Source organism: Bubalus kerabau, chromosome 9, assembly GCF_029407905.1.
Source record: "Bubalus kerabau isolate K-KA32 ecotype Philippines breed swamp buffalo chromosome 9, PCC_UOA_SB_1v2, whole genome shotgun sequence".
Taxonomy (NCBI): domain Eukaryota; kingdom Metazoa; phylum Chordata; class Mammalia; order Artiodactyla; family Bovidae; genus Bubalus; species Bubalus kerabau.
This window is the reverse complement of record NC_073632.1, coordinates 68076700-68092217: the sequence shown is the minus strand read 5'-3', so window position 1 is coordinate 68092217 and position 15518 is coordinate 68076700. Positions and strand designations below refer to the sequence as shown.

Sequence of the window (15518 nt, the reverse complement as noted above, 5' to 3'; positions counted from 1 at the left end):
AATTGCGATACCCTGATATTGATGGAGTATTATTTTGGAAAGAATAAAAGTCAAACTCAAGGAATTATTTTCACTGCTATCTGCATTTTCTGTTTCACAAAGGTTGCTTAAAATTTGCTGTTTGGAAGCCTTTTAGAGACATTTCTGTAGTATACCATGCATTCTCCTTGTTAACAGACTATCAGAGATGCTCATCAGGTTTACTTCACCAAAGACACAGTGTAACATGGATTTAAGCAAGTCAGAATGGATGTAGTTTTACATCTCCATCCACTCAGAGAGGACATCTGCTTTCTGATTAAGAGGCAATCGTGCAAATCCAGAGCGCTTGGTCTGGCTTTTTTAAGAACTGGCACTGGAGGTCAAAGTGGACAAAGTCCCCAGAACACCTCCAACATGACCAAGAAGGCAGCCATATAATTGATGCTCTTATGTTCTTCTCCTAATATTTTTCCCCAAAAGTGAAGCCTCACTTCACTTCAGGGGAATGAAAGAAAATAGAAGAAGTGAAAAAAGGTTTTTTTTTTTTTTTTTTTTTTTTTGCCACAAACTGCACTCAAGGAATCAACTGTTCTTCACTTGGAATTCTTTCATGAAATGAAATGTTAGGCGCAGGTACAATTTGTTGCCCTTAGGGATAGAAGGTGATGAGGGGAAAGATGTGTTAGAAGAGGATGAAAGAAATGCATGTTTCTATGAAGCCAGGGGTGGGGGAAAATAAAACAATATTACAGACAGAAGAATGGTTACATCCCCCTAATGTATTGGGTTGGCCAAAAACTCCATTCGGTCCCCATAAGCTGTTATCAAAAAATGTGGACGAACATTTTGGCCAACCCAATATTTTTGGATCAGCCCCAAAATAAGATAAGACAAGGGCTAGATTATAGATGAACATGTAGTATCACCAACTACAAATGACAAGAAAGAGAATCAAGCACTAACCAGTTTATACAAATTAACTTGCATTTACTCCCTTGTGGTCAATTGAAACCTATACCCCAGGAGACACAACTGCTTTCACATGTACCCATTTGTAACCTCTGAAAACTAATTACCAAAGGAGGACACAGAATCTCCAGGTATAATGGAAACCGGTGACGTCCACCCCTGCAGCCAGCTCTGTAATATCTTCTGCAGGGTGCTGACAGCCTTCTCTTCCCTCCTCTCATTCCAGCACAATGCCTTCAGGTCTGTCTGAGTAATGTAATTTACTGGAGTGGAATTCCCTTGATACCCTGTGCAGCACTTGGTGACAGTACCATTTATACTCCACAGTGTCGTGGCCTGACACTGATCCATCGGCCCTCGTGCCTCATTCGCAGCAGAGTGAGCAATTTCACCTTCCACGGTGCCCTTCTGGGGTGCGCATGGACAAATTTACTCCATTCAGCCCTAATTACAAACCTTGGTTGAAATGCTCTCATTAGATTTCTATTTCTCACTCCAAATGTCAATCTGATTGAAAATGCCGATTTTCCTGAGGATTCATCCATTAGCAATAAACTCTAAAGCATTCCATGACTGAGTGCATTAAACCAACAACATGGACATGCACTTAAAATACATCATTAGAGCAAATCTCCATTGCAAATGCTTTACATTATTCAACCAAAGGAATAATGAGCCCAGCCTGGCCAGTACCCTCAAATTGCACATGAAGGATAGGTTAAAACTGGCTGTTATGAAGGAAGAAGCAGGCGGTATATCAACGAGATGAATTTCAGAATCTCTCTCATCCCTTATGAAGGTGTGGGAGGAAATCAGACCCAGAGCCTAATTTATCACCTCCTTTTGCCTACCATTTTTACAGAAACTTCAGTCTGTGGCAAAGTACAATAAGACAGGCAAAGATAATGGGGAGTGTGTGTGTTCATGGAGGGGAGGGAAGCTGTATCTGTGATGCTAGGAACTTGTTAGTCTTCTAGAATGATTTGCTCTGCCTGAAAAGCATTCTTCCATTTCACTCAACAGAAAAAAAAAAAAAAAAAGGTGGAAAAAGCAGCACTGTCTGAATGCACTGAAAGAATCTGGGTACCATCCTTCTTTTTTAAAAAAAGTTTATTTATTTTTATTTATTTTTTTTTAATTTTATTTTATTTTTAAACTTTACAAAATTGTATTAGTTTTGCCAAATATCAAAATGAATCTGCCACAGGTTATTTATTTTTAAGTGAAGGATAATTGCTTTACAGTATTGTGTTGGTTTGTATTCATATGTCCTCTCCCTCTTGAACCTCTTTTCCACCTCCCTCCCCGATCCCATCCCTCTAGGCTGTTACAGAGCCCCCGGTTGAGTTCCGAGTCATAAGGCAAATTCTCATTGGTTATCTATTTTATGTATGGTAATGCATGTTTCCCTGTTACTCTCTCCATACATTCCACCCTATCCTTCCACTGGCAACCTCCCCCCTACCCTGCCCCCCCGCTCCTGCCCCACCAGATTCATAAGTCTGTTCCGTGGGTACCATTCTAATGAAAGAGAGGTTTTGCCTGTTTAGTCAACCTGAGAAATGTCTCCAGCTCACTGGACTGATAGGGTCCCTAACATGAAAAATCCAGAAAATCCAGTGATGATGCTAACATATATACTACAAATCAAAGGTTGTACCCGTGACTGAAGTGGTAGGACAGATCATGAAAAGGAAAATTTGGAGAGAAGAATTTTTAAAACTAGCAAAATACATCAATTGATAAAACCAAGCCATCACTGCTTTATACCTGTACCGTGTTTTAATTCCTTAGCTCCTTAGTCTCATTTATCACTTCTTGTCAGGTCCCTGGTGAGGCCAAGTCAGGGTGCAGTCATAATGTCTTTTTTTAATTTGATAAATGAAGAAACTGAATCCCAGGAAGGTCATGGAGGAAGCTGAAGAATCTGATGTATGTAACTCTTTACATGTAATACTAAAGGTTAACCAAAAAGGCTAAGTGATACCTACAATGATGACCTGATCATGAAATACACAATATATTTACTTAATGAAAAACTTTGGTGGGCAGAAAAAGACTCCTAGAAGACTAGATATACATTACATTCAAGAGAAAATAATTTGCAAAAAAACACTAAAAAGAAGCAACAGTAGTTCTTTTCTGCTTGTCAGCATCTGGTTATCTACAGGAATGATCAGTAACCAGAATGACAACAGATGTGATATTTTCTATAGGGAATTCTACCACCATGGAAGCTAATTGCTCCTCAAGTTTTGCCCATTCCCAACTGAAATACTTAAAATCTTCCTTGATTACATTAGCACTCTCTCTTTCATGATGTACATCAGCAGGTATTACCGTGAATGTGCACAGATGTCAGAACTGAAATATTCACGCTGAAATAAATTGAGTGGGAAGGCAAAAATAACTGATTATGCTCAACACAGTGCTCACCTTAAGATGAAAGAGAGGTTTTCATGGGGCTAATTTAATGGCAAAATAAAAAACCGAGACCCCAAAGCAACAGTAGTAGCCTATGAAGAACCAAATTATTTGTAAATGACCTGTAGCCTTCTGATTGAGAAACAGTGAACAAGAGGATGATCTTGTGTCCATTTAATTCCAAAATGTGTACTCCAAGCAGAATAGGGAACCGCCAAATGCCCTGAAATTCTCCACCACATTTGTATGATGCAACAGCATGAATAAGCATCACCACCATCCTTTTACTGAGTGCTGGCTCTGTGCTTCAAGTACGTTATCTCATTCACTCCCCACCACCACCCTCTGAGGTAGGCACTCCCCCTGTTTCAGTTTTTAATTAAAGACATCCAGGCCTAGGAGAGGTTCAATAAAGAGATCAAGGTCAACAGGTAGCTAAGTGAAGATCTGATGCTGATAAGTCCTCTTTTTTCCCAAAGCTCTGGTCTCACATTAACCATCCCTCCTCACCATCTGTTGAGCCTGGAGACAACCAGTGGGGAATATGATTTGTAGCCTTCAGTTTCCAGAGGCTTCTGGAATGACTGCCCTCTTGACTCATCCTATTTCCCAAGTGACATCAAACTGAAAGGCTTCAGCAGACACTCTCTTCACTTGCAGACACCCTCATTCTTTGGAAATGCCACAGCCACTCAGCCAGTAGCACGGGGACAGCACCATGGCTGGGATCACGGAGTTGCAAATTTCCCTGTGAAGGCTGACACCACTTCTGTCTGGTATTTCCTGTAGCCACAGACAGACACGTTACCCCTTACTGTGGTTGCAGGAGACTTGGCTGGCAGATGAAGGGGAGTTTTCACTTGGTTAACTGCCCCTCCGACATCTGTGCATAGAGCAGGTCCGTGCCCATCCCTGGTCCCCTCTCCCCAACACCCTGTCCCTACACAATCAAAAAAGTCCTCCAATCTCTCTGCACCACCACTAAGGAATCCTCCCGTTGCTGTTCTCTGGGTCTACAAGACACAACTTTCTAACATTGAGCCAAAGAGATGGATGTTGTTAAATGGCATTTCAAACAAGGCAATTACTTCTCAAAAAATGATTCAAGGATCCTGTCACTATTTCTTGCAACCTTCTGCCGACATAATTTGCTTATGTGTGAGTTGTGTCTTTCTTTCTTCAGGAGGGGAAAATGCTGATCAACTATCATAGGTAGACACACAGTGCCCAAATGTGGCCGACTTTTTGCTGCTTAAACAGAGAGACGCATTTATTCCCCCCAACGCACCACTTACCAGACAGATGCAAAGATGCGGGCAAGCCAGTCATCAGAATTAACAGAGTGATTGTGCTTGCATTACATATTCTGATTTGTATGAATCTTATTTTTAGCCATGCACAAAAGGGCAATAAATGGAAAATCTTATTCTAACCGCTACTTTTTCTGGGCCACCCACACTGCTCCACCTACCGCACAAGTCCACAAATGTGAAAAAAGAAAAAAGAAGAAAAAAAAACCCAACCCAGGGTTCGTCCTAACAAGGGATGCAAAGTGGCTAAAATATGTGACATTTTTTCCAGTTAGTGTTTGTACTTTCATTCTTTTTCTGTATCAGGACTTTCAGGGAAAACAACGTTGACTTATCTCTGGGCATTTTCAAAGACTCCACGGTGGCAGGGCGGACGGTGCTTTGGCAAGCGTGATCCGCCAGGCACCGCCACCACCCTGTCACCTGCCGCCTGGCGACCAGCTTCCAGCAAAGAAACATACCCCCAAAAGGGTTCTGTAAATTGAGGCAGATGATACCTACAACATCTTGTTTTGCAATAAGGACAGTGTTTTAAAAGTTCCTCAAATGAACAAAGGGACATCAGAAACGTAAACGTTTCTAGAACGGAGCAGGCTGTCCAGAATGATCTTGCCAAAGTTATAGCAATAGTGCCTATCCTAAATCTGCTCTTGGGGTGCTGAGGGCCAGCACTCACTGGGACACAGCATCTCCTTGCCATCTCCCTTCCCTTATGTGCATTTTTGTCTCTGTCTGCTCCATTCACTCACCCCCCAAGCCCTCAGCTCACCAAGCATGAACTCTCGCTGCCGAGCAGAGCTGCTGATGTTGAAAAAACCCACCTTGAGAGCAATAAGAAAAAAAAAAAATTGAGGAAGAGGATGTTTCTGGGGGCATAGAGAGGATAGAGATGAGAGTCTATTTTTGATCACCATCTCTTTAGACTTTTCATGAAAAGTTAAGTTATTAAAGTCCCAGGGTACCAATCTGAATGCTTGTTCCCCTGAACCCTCCGCAAAGCACAGCAGCAAACACACGCAGACAGGGATTAATATTTAAAAGTCAGTTCCACCAAATAATGAAGACACGAAAAGAGTCAACACTGAGAAAGGCATCTTTACCTGTGCGCTTGCTCATTATCCAGAAACTAGAGGAAATGCTGTCATCCCCGGTAGCTACTCGCGCCCTGCAGAGCTCACACCTTCTTCCCAGAGCAGTGCTGATGAGATGGATCAGAAAATCTTTGAGGGGTTAGAGTCCACTATCATCAGACCTCTGACTGCTGTTGTAAAAACACGGGTAATTAAGTGTTACGAAAAAGTGGGTCATCCACGACTGAGGTACAACCACACCTCCCCACACTAGACTCCAAATGACTGTGCTGTGACAGGGTGGGAGGGGTCTGAACGCAGCGAAAGCAAAACTTTCATGTGGTGAGCAGTGTTTTAGTTTTCACTAGTTTAGGTTAGAGAAAGTTAATCTCAATGTCAACTGCAAACCAACTAAAAGTTTTTGAAGTTTGACGACAAATGCTGGCTGTTCGTGTCACGGGAAATTTCAGAGACAGTGTCACAAACAGTCCGAGGGACAGTCTCAGGTTTCTGAGACATGCCTGTCGCTGATGAGCGAACGCCGTGACTCAGGGAAGTGAGGAGGTCAAATCGAAACCGAAGGTAGGGAACTGAGTGCTCAGTATCCACACAAGCATCTCCTTCTCCAAGGGAGGATCAAGGCACTGCAGACCACTTCCCACACTGGTACCCGACTCGGGCATTCCACACAATTTACCAAAGCATCTTTCGACTGTCGTCAGAAGGCATCTTTCGACTACTGTCGGAAGGAAGCAGAATATACACTGAGCTCGGCACATTTGTTCATCTGTCATGCAAGAGCCATAGCACAGAAATTTTAATTCAAGTCAGCACACTGTATCCCTATTATATACTAGGACACAAAGGATGTGAAGGGAAGCAGAGGGAAGAACCTAGAAAAAACTGCTTTTAAGAACCTAAGGCTTATACAGACGATAATGAGACCTCATTACACACAATGTCTAATATGGATCATTTAAAAATTTTATTTTTTATTTTTTAGCTGTGCTGCGTGGCATGTAGGATCTTAATTCCTCGACCAGGGATTAAATCTGACCTCCCCCCACCTCTACTCCACCACATTGGAAACACAGTCTTAAACCATTGGATTGGCTGCCAGGGAAGTCCCCAGATCACTTTTGAAACATAAAATTTCTTCCAGCAGCTGTTTACTATACATTTAATATTCCACTGACATTAATGTCTGTGGATGACATTCCTACAGCTTTCCTCAGGTGATTCCTTTAACAGTCCCCTTCGTTTTAATCTGGATTTTGTCTCAGTGTTCAAAGCCCTTCCTAAATTTGGTTAAGAGTCAGGATTCATCCTGATCCAAAGTTGACGTCTCTTCAAAGGGAAGCACACAGATACTCAGCACAACCCACACCACAGACTGAACACCACACCAGAGGAATCTGAAGAGACGCTTCTCTGAAGAGGGATACCATAAAGAAGACTGAGCGCTGAAGGATTGATGCTTTCGAACTGTGGTGCTGGAGAAGACTCTTGAGTGTCCTCTGGACAGCAAGGAGATCAAACCACTCAATCCTAAAGGAAATCCACCCTGAGTACTCATTGGAAGGACTGATGCTGAAGCTGAAGCTCCAATCCTTTGGTCACCTGATGCAAAGAGCTGATTCACTGGAAAAGACTCTGATGCTGGGAAAGATTGAGGGCAGGAGGACAAAGGGGTGACAGAGGATGAGATGGTTGGATGGCATCAGTGACTCAATGGACATGAGTCTAAGCAAACTCCAGGAGATAGTGAAGGACAGGGAAGGCTGGTGTGCTGCACTCCATGGGGTCGCAAAGAATTGGACACGACTTAGTGACTGAACAACAACAATGACAAATGATGCAAAGGAAAACTCTCTGGTTCATAGCACAGAAAGGGCTATATTTGAATATAAGATTAGAATTCTATTGGAGTCCATATTGTTTGGAATATGGTTGGGGAATAGGGGTGGGGAATCTGGTGCATCAACCTTTCCCCCTTCTGCCAAATTGTCTTATAGTGTATCAATTACAAATTTTTATCTATCTATAACACAACCAATTGACCTAACACTAAAACCATCTGGGACCACATTAAATCTTTCTTTTATCATTCCCAAGGCCCACTATGATATTGTAGGGTCACTCAAAAATCTTATTTACTGACGGAATCCAGAAATGGAAAAAAGAAGTTAATAACAGTTTCCACTTGATAAAGACACTGGTGAGTCTACAGAGGTATCTGTTCTTGTAAGAGTTGATGAATGTAATTTGAAGGGAGAAAAATAAGCAACTAGGAGATCACTGTCCTATAAAAAGATAACAAAGTTATCATTTCTGAATTCCACCAATTTGTGGGATGTCAGCAGTCCAGAGTACTGCTTGTCAATTTGGAATTAGTTGACGAAAGGAAAAAAGTCTGGAAAAACACAGAAAAGTAGGAGTTAACAGGTAGGTTGCATTTGGGTAGCTGGATTAAAAGTGACTTATTTTCTTTATTCTATTCTGCTATTTTATAAATTTTGTATCATAAGCATGCATTACTGTCATAATTGGGAAAGTAAAGCTAATTCTATTTTGGTAAAAGGAAACAATTCATTAGTTTCTGATTCTGTTTCTTCTAGTCACTAAGAACACTTAATACATGGGATCTTTATCGTAACCTGGGCTGGTGACAAAGCAGACATAAAATACAGGGAAAATCTGCTAGAAACAATAGATTATATCTTCTAGTTAAGCATGACAAGGACTCTAAGAATACTGCTACTCTACAGAGCTTTGCAAACAGTGTCCTTCCTCACTGTGACCATGGTCTGGGCATGCTCCAACTGCCCCAGAGCTCCATGGGCCAGGGACCTCACAGTGGTCAGTTTAATGTGTGTGTCTTTGGAAGAGGGTAGCTATCCCTTGGGTTAAATCATGGCTCAGAGAGCAATGTCACTTTGTTAGTACAGGCACATCCAAAAGAGAGCACACAAACTATTTCTAAAAAGCAACAGATTGGAAATGATGAGAAGAAATTGACAAACTATTTGTACTACAGATGACATCAGTTGGTGAGCAGCTCTGTCACCTGCATGGCTGAGTTGGGAACTCACAGTGAACACCTTTTGGAATTTGGACACGTCTATTACCATGCTGGTTACATCACCACTACCTGTACCATCAGCGTATGTGCAGAGAATGAAAATTAATCTCGGTGGTGCCTTGAACAGAACATGACTGTGAGACAGTATGTTACAAAGAATCACATACATTCTTAAAAAAAAACAGAATTGGCTTCAAAACTATGCCAATGTTTCCCCAATGACAATAAGAGCTAAATATATATGTTCATGAAGTTATTTTATATAACATTCTTATCATTAACATCACAACTTTAGAGAGCCTCCAACCAGAATAAACAGAATAAGCATAAAAATAATTATCTGAGATTTAAACTCTGGTACTGGAAAGGTGGTAAAAGCCAAAACTTGCATGGTTTCTCAAGAAAAAAATGAATGGTATATTTTTCTATCCTAAGTCCAATTAAGACATGAAAATAGGTACCATAAGATCTAAGTTAACTACACTATTTGAAGACAAGAAGATCTTTTTTGATTTGTTTCAATTTTCTGGGGAATTGACAGCTAGAAAATGCTTTCTGTTCAAAATCGTTTCAAAGCAGTTTCTTTTTCTACTTATAAAGGATCTAACCATTCTCAGTGAATCAGCAGGTCAGTGTTACCAGCTACAAATATCCTCCAGGGTGTATTTCTAACTTTATTAAACCAAAACTACCTTGTTTTCTGAATCTCTATCACTGAAAAAGGGAAGTGGGACTTGTGCAGTAAGTAGGGTGGGTGTGGGGTGTGAGAAGGGGTGGGGGTGGAGTGCGGTGGGAAGTACCAAGGCTAGTTAATTCAGGGTTCTGGTTAGTTGGGTTCCAGGTAGCTGAGCCATCACTAAATATGAATTCAGTGCCTGTATCCAGGTACATCTGATTCTCGGAGCTGTAAGAGTCGATCAGTAGAGCCCCCAAAAGCTGGTCTTTGTTGGTTTTTCTCTAGCTCATGTCTTTTCCTCTGGGGATTGTTGTAGGCAATCTGTGTCAGGGTGTCCGTCTAAAAATCATGGTGTCTGAACTCCTGGGGTGAACTTGTTTTGATTAGAATCTATATCCATGTTGTTTCAACTCAAGCTTAGGATGCCCGTGTCTACATGTGATGTCAAAGATGAAGAACCACTTACTTCTCCTCTCTTAAGACTTGCTCCCCTGAATTTTCTTTTCCATAAAAACATTTCATTCCAACTGTTTGATATCTTAGCAGCTCCCTAAGCAACTGACTCCAAAACTTTTGTCGCTATGCCCTGTTCTCGAAAAGCATGGAGAGTATTTCTAAGCAGGTTTGGAATGTCTGGGTTGGAAATGAGGGACTGATTTATATCCACCGTACTTCAACTTTGATAATTTTATTTCAATTCTTTTTTGGTTATACTTTTTCCTTGAGCCAAACACATACATACACATTTATGTATGTATATATGTTTATAATTCACACACATGCATTTATTATTATTATCTTTTTGAAAGTTGTTCAGTCGTATCTGACTCTTTGTGACCCCATGGACTGTAGCCCACCAGGTTCCTCTGTCCATGGAATTCTCCAGGCCAGAATACTGGAATGGGTAGCCATTCCTTTCTCCAGGGGATATTCCCAACCCAGGGATCAAACCCAGGTCTCCCGCATTGCAGGCGGATTCTTAACCATGTGAGAGCCACCACGGAGGCCCACACATACGCATGCTCATAGGTATAAATGATTCTGATATCTTAAGGAGGATGTGGGATAACTCAGAAGTTTTTGAGCTCTTTGAAACTATGGATCCTTATGTACTGCTCTTTAGGAATTACAACCCCTAGTCAAACTCAAGGGCAGGACCTGAAGAGAGTAAAGTAAAATAGTAAAGGAAAGGAGGCCTGAGGAAAATACGGCTACCTAGGCCCCAAGAGAACTCACTGATGGTTCTCCAAGGCTGGTTTTCTAGAAACACAGAATAAAAAGCAAAATCCACCTCCTTTCCCAAAATTAGGGCCCAAATGGACTAACTCAGTGGGTTCAATCCTTCTTATTCCTCACCGGCCTCCATGTTACTTCTACAGCTGTTCTGTGAGGTATGGGTGCAGTAATATCCAATATTACAGAGATTTGCTGATGGGGGATAAGCTACACTTCACTGGGAGAATGTCAAACAGGCATTAGAGTGAGAAGCCCTGTTGCCAGAGATCTATTTGCTACTAATTTTCTTTCCAAGTTTCCACTTTCTACTAGGCTTCACTCTGGGGAAAGTCCTGGTCCTGTCTTCAGGTCTGCCTCCAGTGCTAAGACCTGTCAACTGCCTCCACTAGTCACGCATTCTGGGGTGTGGTACCCGGACTGATCAATGAAGTCATAATTCACATGAACTGCAGCAGTCCCACGACTGGAGCACAGGGGTGTGCACGTCCTCTCCATCCCAGGAAAGCAGCTTTCCTGCATGCGTACAGGAGATTTTAGTAGAGATGACGGTTATCGATGACAAATTTCCCTAGTGGTTTCGGACCAATTTGTCCTTGTCCCAATAGAAAACCCATTCCTGAGACTGAAGTCTAATATTCTGCAGGGCCCTTACCTTTGCCCAAAGGGTGTCTGGGAAGTGCTGGGGCTGAGGGAGTTGTGAGGGACATGGACACTTATGCTTCCTCCTCCTACTCAAACTACGGCATTCCTGTCAAGCATTACTTAGTGTTCTTCCTGGTATTCTCAGAAGGAAAGTAAATTCTGGTATTCAGGGTATTTTTGAGTGTATGTGGTAAAATATACACAACATAACATTTATGACTTAAATCATTTTTTAAGAGTATAGGTCAGTGGCATTAAGTTGTTGTTCTAGTTGCTAAGTCACATCTGACTGTTTGCAACCCCATGGACTGTAGCCTGCCAGACTCCCCTGTCCATGGGATTGTCCAGGCAGGAATACTGGAGCAGGTTGCCATTTCCTTCTGCAAGGGATCTTCCCAACCCAGGGATCAAACTCACAGCTTCTGTGTCTCCTGCACTGGCAAGCAGGTTCTTCACCACTGAGCCACCTGGGAAGCTATTCACATTACTGTGCAGCCATGACCACCATCCATCTCCAGAAACTTTTCATCTTCCCAAAGTGAAACTCTGTACCCATTAACACTAACTTCCCTCTCCCCTTTATTCCCAGGCCCTGGAAATCAGCCTTCTACACTTTCAATGGCTTTGACTAGTCTAGGTACATCGCATAAGTGGGATCATACAGTATCTGTCATTTTGTGTCTTGCTTATTCCACTTGGTACCTTCATGTTTCATCCATGTTGGAGCATGTGTCAGAATTTCATATTTTTAAGACTAAATAATATTCTCTTGTATATATATTCCACATTTTCTTCATTCATGGTTGAATGAGTTGCTTCCACCTTTGGACTATTGGGAATACTGATGTATGAACATGGATGCACAAGTATCTGTTCAAGGCTCTGTTTTCACTACTTTTAAGTATATACCCAGAAGTGGAATTGCAGAATCATACGGTCATTCTAGGCTTCCCAGGTGGCAGAGTGGTAAGAATCCACCTGCCAATGTAGGAGATGCAGAAGACATGGGTTCAGTCCCTGGGTTGGGAAGATCCCCTGGAGGAGGAAATGGCAACCCACTCCAGTATTCTTGCCTGGAGAACTCCATGGGCAGAGGAGCCTGGTGGGCTACAGTCCACAGGGTTGCAAAGAGTTGGGTACGACTGAAGCGACAGCACACACACATGGTCATTCTACATTTAATTTTCTGAGGAATCATCATACTGTTCAGTGTTAACTTTTTTATATTAATAAATGTTTTAGTGCAGTTTTAGGTTGACAGCAAAACTGAAAGGAAAGCACCATGGGGTCCCATATACTCCTTGTTCCCAAATGCACAATATTTATTTTTCAAATTTTATTTTTTAACCCAGGTCCATGGCAGTGAAAGTGCTGAGTCCTAAACATTGGACCACCAGGGAACTGCCAAGACCTTATTATTATTTTTAAAATTTACTTATTGGCCACACCACATGGCATGTGGGATTTTATTTCCCTGACCAGGGATTGAACCCATGTCCCTTGCCTTGAAAGTGCACAGTCTTAATCACTGGACCACCAGGGGAATCCCCATGGCTTTTACAGAGATGCTCTAGGCACTTGGTGTGTTGAATGCTTCACCCAAGGCTGCAGGCAGGGAGCCAGGAAGGCGGCACCAGGGCCAGCAGGAGTTTTCTGTTCCAAGTCACCCAAGGTGTCACAGCAGCGTTCTACCTGCCCTGGCTTGTCTTGTAGTTATTCAACTGACTGACATCAAAGGTCATCCACCAGGGAAACCTGAAGTGTAAACGTGGACACTCACAGATGCCAGCACAGGAAAGCAGGAGGGAGATGAAGGAACACTTGATCCAACCCATTTCTTTCACTTCATGGTGAAGACACTTCATAAACTGAAACTTCCCAGAATGCTTTGCAGAATAACCAATTAGTGCTTGACAGAGATGTTATCATTTGTAAGGGTAGAGTGATAATAGGTAATTACCTCGCTCACAACTCTGTCAGCCCGATTACCAGCCCTGTTACCCTCTGGGCAGCTCCCAGAAGACAATTCTGAATTAATTCCTTCTAGAACTCTTTCATCACCTCTTGCTCTTTGGGTCTTATTTTTCTGATTTTGTGATTTTTATTTTAAAAGCATGCACTTAAATCTATCTCCAGGATTTGGGGTTCTGTTAACATCTAGGTAGCAGGTAATGCTCCTTCATTACGTATCTGCTTGGGAATTGCTTTATTAAAAGTGACTATTCCCAAGCAACTGCACATGTTCATCTTGCACAGGGATCCTCAAATTGTACAGGTGGCCTTGGCTACTTCTTTCTATGTGATTCTTGGCAGCCCTTCCTTTCTTCCTTCTTTCTTTCCTTCCATTATTTTAACCCTTTCTTATAATCAGTTTTTTTGTCTGTAAAATGAAAGCAATGCCAAATCATGCCAACCATTCCGGTCCTGTTCAATCACTTTATTTAAAAAAAGTGACTACTCTCAGTTTTAAAAAGTTTTGTTTTTTTTTTAAAGTGACTGTTCTCCATTTCAGAGAGTTTCAATAAAAGAACTGTAAGCCCTAATTGCTGCTTTGAATGATAACATTAACCATATCAAGTAAAATGTTATAAATCACCTCACCATGCTTATCCACAGATTCAAAATGCCCATAAAATTTCTCAAACATTTCCTAGACAGCATCACTCAGACTATTTTCACACTCTCATTGACTCAATGAAACAAAAAACAACATGTTGTTAGAACTTCTACACTGAAAGCTTAGAAACATACAAAATTCATACAGGTTCATAGGTACATGCGTACATTAGCACGTATGCTCCCATATACCCAAGTGCACAGTTGTTGAGTCAAACTCTTCTACTTTATTCTATGAACATGGACTAAATTGTTCTTGTCTTCAGCAGAGAGGTGACTGGCTTGTCCCAAAGCTAACACAGTAACATGCTTATCTTAAAAATATGTCAGTCCTGAGAACATAAAAGCCCACAAAACACTGGTTTTGCTGGCTTAGACTTTTGATTAGAAGTTCACCTTCCTTCACATATGCCTTTTGCAAATCAAGTCATTTAAGAGTATGAGGGGAAGGATCATACTGGGATGATTCACTCTGAAAGGAAACAATATATTTTCTAGCCCAGGAGAAAAAGGATTTTCCCTTTGGAGTGTGTCTCAAAGCATGATGAGGACACATGGGAAAAGATGGTAGCTGTCACTCTAGCCTGTTAACAGCACTGTCAGTCACCCTTGTTGAAAGGCAAGGGCAGAGACAGCCTGGTACTTGTGCCCTGGAGTTGAGCTGGCACAGAATAATGGCATCTACTTGGATGGACTTTCAAAGGTGACAGTGTCGAGAAGACCCTTAAAGTCTCTTTTCTGAGAGGTGAGTTCATGTATTAAGTACAGCATTAATATCTTCATTTTAGTTTCATACACATTTCTACCTTTATCATTCCTCCTTTCAGTCACACTTGAGTTAAAGCAGTGATTCTCAAAGTGGGGTCCCTGGACCAGCCTCATCAGGATCACCTGGAAATTTGTTAGTAAAGTAAATTCTCAGAGGCCTCTAGATCTCCTGAATCCAGTAATTTGGGCATGAGCTTCAGCAAGCTGGACTTTCACAAGCCTTCCAGGCGATTCTGAAGCATGATAATGGGTAAGATCCACCGAGTTAGGGAACCACCCATAGGCAGAGTCTAAACCCTGTGCCCTTCCTCAATGATAATTCTCAAGACACTTTGTTATTATCATCTCAGAAAATTCTTAGCCTTGTTTGCTTGGAGGAAAGAAACCTTAGTCAAAACTTACATGTAATTTTTCCAGGTCCTGTGCTGGCTTCGAGTCTTAGGATGCAGGGAACTGGGCGAAGGGAGAGAAGAGAAGGCTACAGCAATCCATTCAGACATGGACCCCAAAACCTTGCGGGGCCACCTTGTGACAGGTCAGCGAGCATCCACCTGATTGGGGAGGAAGACTGTCCATTAGCACAGGAAACCTTGCATGTTAATGTTGTCCCCTCTCTCCTGCAAACCTGCTACTCCCCATCCCCTGATTTCATGACCTCTAATTTCCTGTGCCTCAGGACCAGTCCAGCTAAATAGAACAGGATAAAATAATCCAGGTATCAATGCTAGGGCTCACCACAGGTA

The 15518-nt window shown here is 42.0% G+C and overlaps 1 protein-coding gene across 6 annotated transcripts in view; it reads right to left on the bottom strand.

Moving 5' to 3' along the window:
- Positions 1–15518, bottom strand: part of BACH2 (BTB domain and CNC homolog 2) — a 389117-nt gene that overhangs the window by 147533 nt on the left and 226066 nt on the right. For all 6 annotated transcript variants that reach the window (XM_055535470.1, XM_055535469.1, XM_055535472.1 and 3 more), the window contains one exon: positions 15178–15326. The gene's annotated coding sequence lies outside the window, so the exon portion shown is untranslated. The remainder of the gene's footprint in view (positions 1–15177; positions 15327–15518) is intronic.